Source organism: Acomys minous, assembly GCF_964271855.1.
Source record: "Acomys minous genome assembly, chromosome: 6".
Lineage (NCBI taxonomy): Eukaryota > Metazoa > Chordata > Mammalia > Rodentia > Muridae > Acomys > Acomys minous.
This window is the reverse complement of record NC_140487.1, coordinates 42,936,945-42,944,079: the sequence shown is the minus strand read 5'-3', so window position 1 is coordinate 42,944,079 and position 7,135 is coordinate 42,936,945. Positions and strand designations below refer to the sequence as shown.

At 43.0% G+C, this 7,135-nt stretch overlaps 1 pseudogene across 1 annotated transcript; it reads right to left on the bottom strand.

Moving 5' to 3' along the window:
- Positions 1-1,511: 1,511 nt before the first annotated feature.
- On the bottom strand, positions 1,512-3,044 carry LOC311599627 (small ribosomal subunit protein eS8-like; annotated as a pseudogene). The gene is made up of 2 exons: positions 3,036-3,044; positions 1,512-2,125 (listed from the first exon to the last, which is right to left on the bottom strand). The product of its transcript is annotated as a small ribosomal subunit protein eS8-like (transcript).
- Positions 3,045-7,135: the final 4,091 nt, after the last annotated feature.

Genomic DNA, 7,135 nt, shown 5'->3' with positions numbered 1-7,135 from the left:
CCTCTTTGGATTTTCTCTTGGATCTTTGTGTAAGCCATGGTGACCTTGTAACTTGTGAGTTCTGCATACATGAAAAACGAGTACTATGTGAAGTTGGACAAGTTCTAATGCCTGCTTGGGATGCAATTGGGTAGGCTGAGTGCTTGTTTGGCCGATCCCTTGGCTGGCCTTTTTTTCCAGCAGCACACCCAGGCTTCTATCTTTTCAGGTAGTTTTAAAAATATATTTTATTAATTTATTCATGTTACATCTCAATTGTTATCACGTCCCTTGTGTCCTCCCATTCCTCCCTCCTTCCCATTTCCCCCTTACTCCCCTCTCCTGTGACTGTGACTGAGGGAGACCTCCTCCCCCTGTATATGCTCATAGGACATCAAGTCTCTTCTTGGTAGCCTGCCATCCTTCCTCTGAGTGCCACCAGGCCTCTCCACCCAAGGGACATGGTCAAATATGGGGCACCAGAGTTCATTTGAAAGTCAGTCCCCACTCTCCACTCAACTGTGGAGAATGTCCTGTACATTGGCTAGATCTGGGTAGGGGTTCGAAGTTTAGTGCATGTATTGTCCTTGGGTCCAGATCTGCCCATCATAATGTTCTTCTTGTAGGTTTCTAGGACCCTCTGGATCCTTCTATTTCCCCATTTTCCCATGCTTCTCTCACCTAGAGTACCAATAGGATGTTCTCCCCTCTGTCCCATCAGGTAGTTTTTTTTTTAAAGAAAAATATTTAGAAAGCACTTGCCTCTTTATACCTAGGGCTTTACATAAGCTGTGTTCCTTATTTCCTCAACACAGGGACACAGCTCTTCTTTAATGACATGAATCTCTTTATAGATGGTAGCCACATAGTTTGTCTTGCCTTCTCTGAAACTTTCCTTGTGTTCATGCTCTTTTCTTGCATATTTTTCAAATAAACTTGTACATTTCAAAACTTTGTACTTTACATTTTGCTCTGGATTCTCATTATGAATCTGTTATTATGATGACCAGCCATTATAAGGGCTCATTAAAAAAGCAGCCATTAAAATATGCCATGGTGTCTACTTCATCTGAGTGTGTGTGGAAAGCAGATATCCTCCTACTTTGAACATGGGCATGAGCGTCTCCATCATGTGATATGGAGGGCAGTAGCCATTACTGTTCAGTGTTGAGGGTGAGTGTTTGTAACCGAGTGCCGTAGAGGACCAGTGTTATGCTCGCTGGACTGTAGAAGGCTAGCGTTTTTTAGTCTGAGTGTGTAGGGCTGAAGGTGAATGTCTTTAGTGTGGGCGTGGGGCATGAGTGTCTTGCTAGTTTGAGTATGGAGTTACCTGTGGAGTGTAGGTATGTAGGTGTCTTTCTGTCCTTGGGAGTGTGAGGAAGAGATGATGGATATGCGCTGTACTCAGTCTCAAGTGGTGACTGGCAAGCATTGTCTCCAGGTAGGGATACACCAGGGGCATCTCTCCTCATGGATGAGATTCTTTTTTTAATAGAACAATAAACACCTTTATTACATGAGATATGAATGGTTTACTTGCCTTTCTGGGGTTTGGTTTTCCTCAGATAGAGCTCCAGCTCCTTGCCCTCTAGCACATTGCTCTGCCACACTGGCCTGGTCTTGAGGCAATACAGGCAAGAAGCATGCCCAGCTGGAACTGCTCTTCCAGAAGACTGATGATTTTGGCATTCTTTTTCTTTTCATCCTATTTCTTCTGAATTTTCTTTGATCTTTTTTGTTGTTGTTGTTTTGTTTTTTGTTTTGTTTAAAATCTCTTCCTCTTCAGGAGTCAGCTTGGCCCCCTTCTTGTGGCCCAGGGGTAGTGCATAGTGAGACTTGTACCACTGTCGGTATGGGGTGCTGTCAATAAGCATGATGCAGCTCCTCACCAGAGACTTGGTACACACAAGCTCGTTATTGGATGTGTTGTAGACAACATCAGTGATCCCTGTTTTATGAGTACAACACTCAGAGCCCCCCACATCCAATCTCAAGGCATGGTACTTCTTACTGCCTTCTCAAACTCAGGCTGTGTGTATGCGACGAGGGCCGATCCTAGTGTTGGTAGCAGGCTGTCCTAGCTCAGACTTCCGCTGATTCTGGTAGGGCTTTCTCTTATCTCGGTCTTTCAGCGCTTGTGCCAGTTCTACCAAGAGATGCCCACCGCTCGGCGCTGGCTGAAAAAAGGAAGCACAAAGCCTCAGTCCAGTTTCTATAACCGGGACGAGGTTCTTCATGCTTACTTAGGACCACCCTTTGCATCTGAGATTACAGTAACTTCCACACCCACTAGTTTCCATCTCCCATAGAGCTTTCTTGACGTCTGGATTTCTACAACCTTGTACACTGTATGTATTTCCTTCTTAATAGTTTATATCTCCTTTTCAAATAGAAATTTTCATGATATTTAAAGAACAAGACTCTAAAATATTATGTATTAAGCCTGGAATTTCTCAACATTTAGAAACTGGACCACAAATACTATTCCTAGCTTATTTAACCATTTCACCCAATTTTATTTGTGTCCCTACAAAGGTATTATTCATCCCAAATCAGCCAGAAGAGAACAACACTTCATTTCCCTTAAGGGAGGGGTTGGGTAGGTTTTTGGTTGCTTTCTTGGGCTATAAGTGTTTATTTTCATTGGGGGTGGTTATAGGTTACTATTGGTCTTATCCAGAGAGAATGAGGTTGGACTCAGGGATGTCTCTCTTTTCCTTTATCTTTTCTTTCTTAGGTTTGGAGATAGGGGTTGAAAAGAAAGAAGGGGGAATATAGAAATAAATAAGATGACAAGACAAAAAGTAGATTATTAAATTTACTCCTCAACTTAAGGCCTTAAATTTTACTCACAGGGTTATTTTTAATTCACTGGTATAGAATTTTGTATATTAATTCAAAGTAAGTTTAATTTAAAAATCATTTCAAAATGAAAACACTTAAGTAATACATGTTCTTACAGAAAATACAGTTAACCAAATATAAGAAAAAAGATTTACCCCAGCACTGCATTAAGTGGTAAGCTTTTTAACTTGTTGGTTCAGTAAGTAACTTACGTGCTTCATGGTGGCTTTGCTGTGATTTTTATATAATGAAGTCTCTTCTCAAAATGCACATACATGCACATATGAACATATATTTGTTTACACGTATATATTTATAAAGTACAAATACTGTTGTGTAAAATTTTTCATTAATGTGTTATTAGAGTCTTTCTGTATTAATAAGTATTTTTCTATAACATTGTGTGTGTGTGTGTGTGTGTGTGTGTGTGTGTGTGTGTGTGTGTGTGACAGAGTCTCACTATGTATCCCTGGTGGGTCTGGAACTCAACAGAGATCTGCCTGCCTCGTCTCCTGAGTGCTGGGATTAAAGATGTGCATCACCACACCCATCATTCCTCCTCCTTTTTAAAAACCGCTTCTCAGTTCAGGCTCTAGAATCACTTGGGATTTTAAAAAAAGATTCCAAATTCCAGACTGAGCCTTAGCTCGATTAAAGCAGACTGTCTTGGGGATAGGTCTCTGGCATCAGCGTTTTAAAAGCCCTGAGGGTGATTCTAATCAGGAGTCGAGCCTGGGGACCATGGTCTGTTGCTTTGCTTTATTAATATGTGTTCTAGCAAATTTAGCTGCAATCTGAATTTTGGTGAAAGAATTGATAACATTTAGTTGCCATTAGACTAAAAGTGCACAGCTACAAAAGTGTCATATACCAATCTGAATCATTAGTCTTATACATGAAGGGTTAAAGTTGGTGACAATCTAACTATTTTTGTTACACATTGAAAACTTGAACATGCAGTCCATATTTGGGGATCTTTTCTCAGTCATCTGTTGTGTTACTTTTCCTGAGGACACACACAAATCTGTCCACTTCAGATAGGGCACCCACAGACCAAGAAAAGGATTCCACATGAATCTAATCTTGCACAACCATTAAGTTCACTGAGGTTACTTAGAGTGAACTTAACAGGAGAAGTGACTTAACAGGAGAGGGGTGACTTAACACTGCTGTGTCATGGAAAAGCTTGCCCCAGCGTGAGTGATAACTCAAAACCTGTGTCCCTGGAGCTCTGCACAGAGCTTGAATGCAGCTCCATGGAAGAGTCTTCTGGCACAACTGTCTGCTGGTTTTATGACTTTGGGGAGAGGCCTTGTGAGTCAGGTAGCTTTCTGGGCTTTTTGAGCCTTGTAGTCTCTTTAGCCTGCGGAATAGTCTGCACTTTCCTGCTGGAGGGACTCTCACTAAGATGAAATAGCTGCTCAGTCATCTTTCTCTTCCTTTTCGTCACTGCAGATCAATCCCCCAGTTCCCAGTTGCCTCCTGACAACTCATTTACAGCTATGCGTGGATCTATGTGGAATGTGGTGAGTTTTCTGCCTTCTGGCTAGGAATGTCTTGCTTTTTAGGCAAGATTTATTACAACCTAAAAACTTGCTGCATCTGGACTTTAAGACTCCATACTGTCAATCTAATGAACTTTTGAGATCACTTGCTCAGTAGTGGCACCTATAGTGGAAGTGGGCCAGCAAGTGAGGCCTGTGAATCTGCTGGGAGCTGCTGCTCTGGGAAGGACCTATCTGGCACCTCAATGGGCTATGAACTTAGTAACTGAAGCTCCTGTAAATAAGGGAGGTTAAGGGACCTGTGCACCAATCAACATGTTGTGCTCCCTGAGAGTGGACATGAAGTATCAAAGGGGAAGGGTTTGGAATTGAACTAAAATGAGGTTCTGGATGCCCTATTGATTACAGGTCTCTCGTCTGTCTCTGTGCTTCATGGTGGTTGTGCTGTGATTTTTATATATGAAGCCTCTCCTTGAAATGCCTTACTTGGCCCAGAGAAAAGTGACAAAGTGAGTAGCATAACAGCGACTTTTGGGTCTTTCCTGGATTGAAGTGTGATTTTGGACTTCCGTATCACTATCACGGCATGCTAGTCCTGAGTCACCATTACTGTTCCGTCCCTCTAGTTCTGCAGTTCTCAACCTGTGGGTCTCGACCCCTTTGGGGTAGCATATCAGATATGTATGTTATGATTCATAACTGTAGCAAAATTACATTTATGTAGCAAAGAATTTTATGGTTTGGGTTTACCACATCACGAGGAAATGTATTAAAATGTCACAATATTAGAAAGGTTGAGAACCACTGCTCTAGTTTAAAAACCTCACCTTGGAGAATTTTGATGAATTGAAAATTAAAGACTTGAGGATTAAAACCAAACAAGGCAGGACAGTGATTTACAAGTTACTTAATAACCCGGGGATCTCTAGCATGGAACACATTAAGTGGTTATTCATGCAAGAAAAGCAGCTCTTGCACTCAGGAAGTGGAGGCAGGAGAATCAGGAGTTTAAGGTCATCCTCAGCTATGTAGTGAGTTTGACACCTGCCTAACATAAGGCCCATTTCCAAGAGACAACAAAACCAAAAACATGTGAAAAGCATTACTGAACTTATCATCTGCGTGCCTCTTAAGCTTGGAGTCTTCATGGCCTGGAATTTGGAGAAGCCAGAGGAGGAGGATGTCAAGCACTCATCCAGGGCCTATTTGCAGGCATTGGTCCTGCTCAGAGCATTCACTGCCATTCTTCCTAGGCTCTGGAAGCCCACACAGTTTTCTCATGGCATGGGAGAGATTTTCATTCAGTCTGGACCTCTCCTTTGCCGAGTGCTTCTGTCAGCGTGATAACTGAAGCCATGTTGTGATCTTCCATTTCCCACCAGCTATCCTTTGGACATGGCTCTCTCTGGACATTCTTCCATCTCCTCTAGAGTTTGCCACTCCAGCCATGCTGACTTCTTCCTTGATGTGTCATCACCTGCTTCTGTTTTGAGGTTTGTTGAGTGATGAGGAGACTTAGCATTGCAGACAGCCACTGTGCTCATAGGCATTGCTGCATACATTCAACAGTACCACACAGCAGCAAACTGCTTTCTTAGGAGGTATCCAGTCATCCATGGCCCATGGCTGCTGGCTTTGCAAAAGTGGGTCATTGAGACCTATTTCTACTCCTGCATAAGGTGTGGAAGATCTTAGCGAGGCCTCAGTTCACAGGGAGCCACTCTCTGGTGTGGTCAAATGTCTGTGTGTTCAGTGATGTCTTCTGTACTCACTGAAGGTTACTTCCTTCCTCCCAATCCATAGGGTTTTAACATATCTTTGTGGCCTGACTATGCTGCTTCGGATTCTTGGATAAGAAGTCAGGTTACAGAGGAATTCCCTGGGCTGCTCCAGGCCTAGGATGAAGCTGCCAGGCTTTCCTACAAAAAATGCCCACAGGCTTTGCCAGTGTGGAGAATGTTCCTTCTCATCCAAACTTGAATGATGCTTGCCTTTGTCAAATACAACTCCCCCCTCTAACTACTGAAATCAGTATACCACAGTCTTCTGAATCTGTGGACTTGGTGAATGGCGTTCATGAACTTTCAAATATGAAGATACTCTTGAATCTCTGAAAGCCCCAAACCTGGCCCTGGTGGGAGGAATCATATTTTCTTACTAGCTGTTCTGGAATTTGTTGCTGTTTTATTTAGGACCTTTGGTGTGTGTATTCACAGCTGAGGGTGGCCTTGTCTAAACTGGGTGCCAAGTCTGTACTGGCTGCCTGGATAAGATCAGGGATTGTCTTCTCTTATTCTCTAGGACAAGGATGGTACAAGGTCAGAGTGTTTGTTTCCTGAAAGAACAACTTTTTTCTTTTTGGAAAAATCTCTCCCCCCCCCTTTTTTTTTTGGTAGAGCCTTCTTTTCCAAGTTGTATTTAGACAAGCTTGGTTTTCTTTTCTTTTTAAAAAAATTAGTAATTTATTTATTTGCTTTATATCCTACTTCCTCCTCTCCTCCTGGCCCCACCCTCCCTCCCTCTTCCCCTCTCCCTTCCCCTACCCTGCAGAAAAGGGACCTCTCCACACCTACCCCTCCCAGCACATCAAGTCCCATCAGGGCTGAGTTCATTCATTTCCTCAGTGGCCTGCAAGGCAGCTTTGCCAGGGGGAAGTGATCCAAAAGCAGCCAACAGAGTCCATGTCAGAGATAGCCCCAGTTCTCCTTACTAGGGGACCCACATGAAGACTAAGCTGCCCACTGGGTACCTATGTGAATGAGGCCTAGGTCCTTGGTTGGTGCTTCAGTCTTACAAGCCCCTCTGGG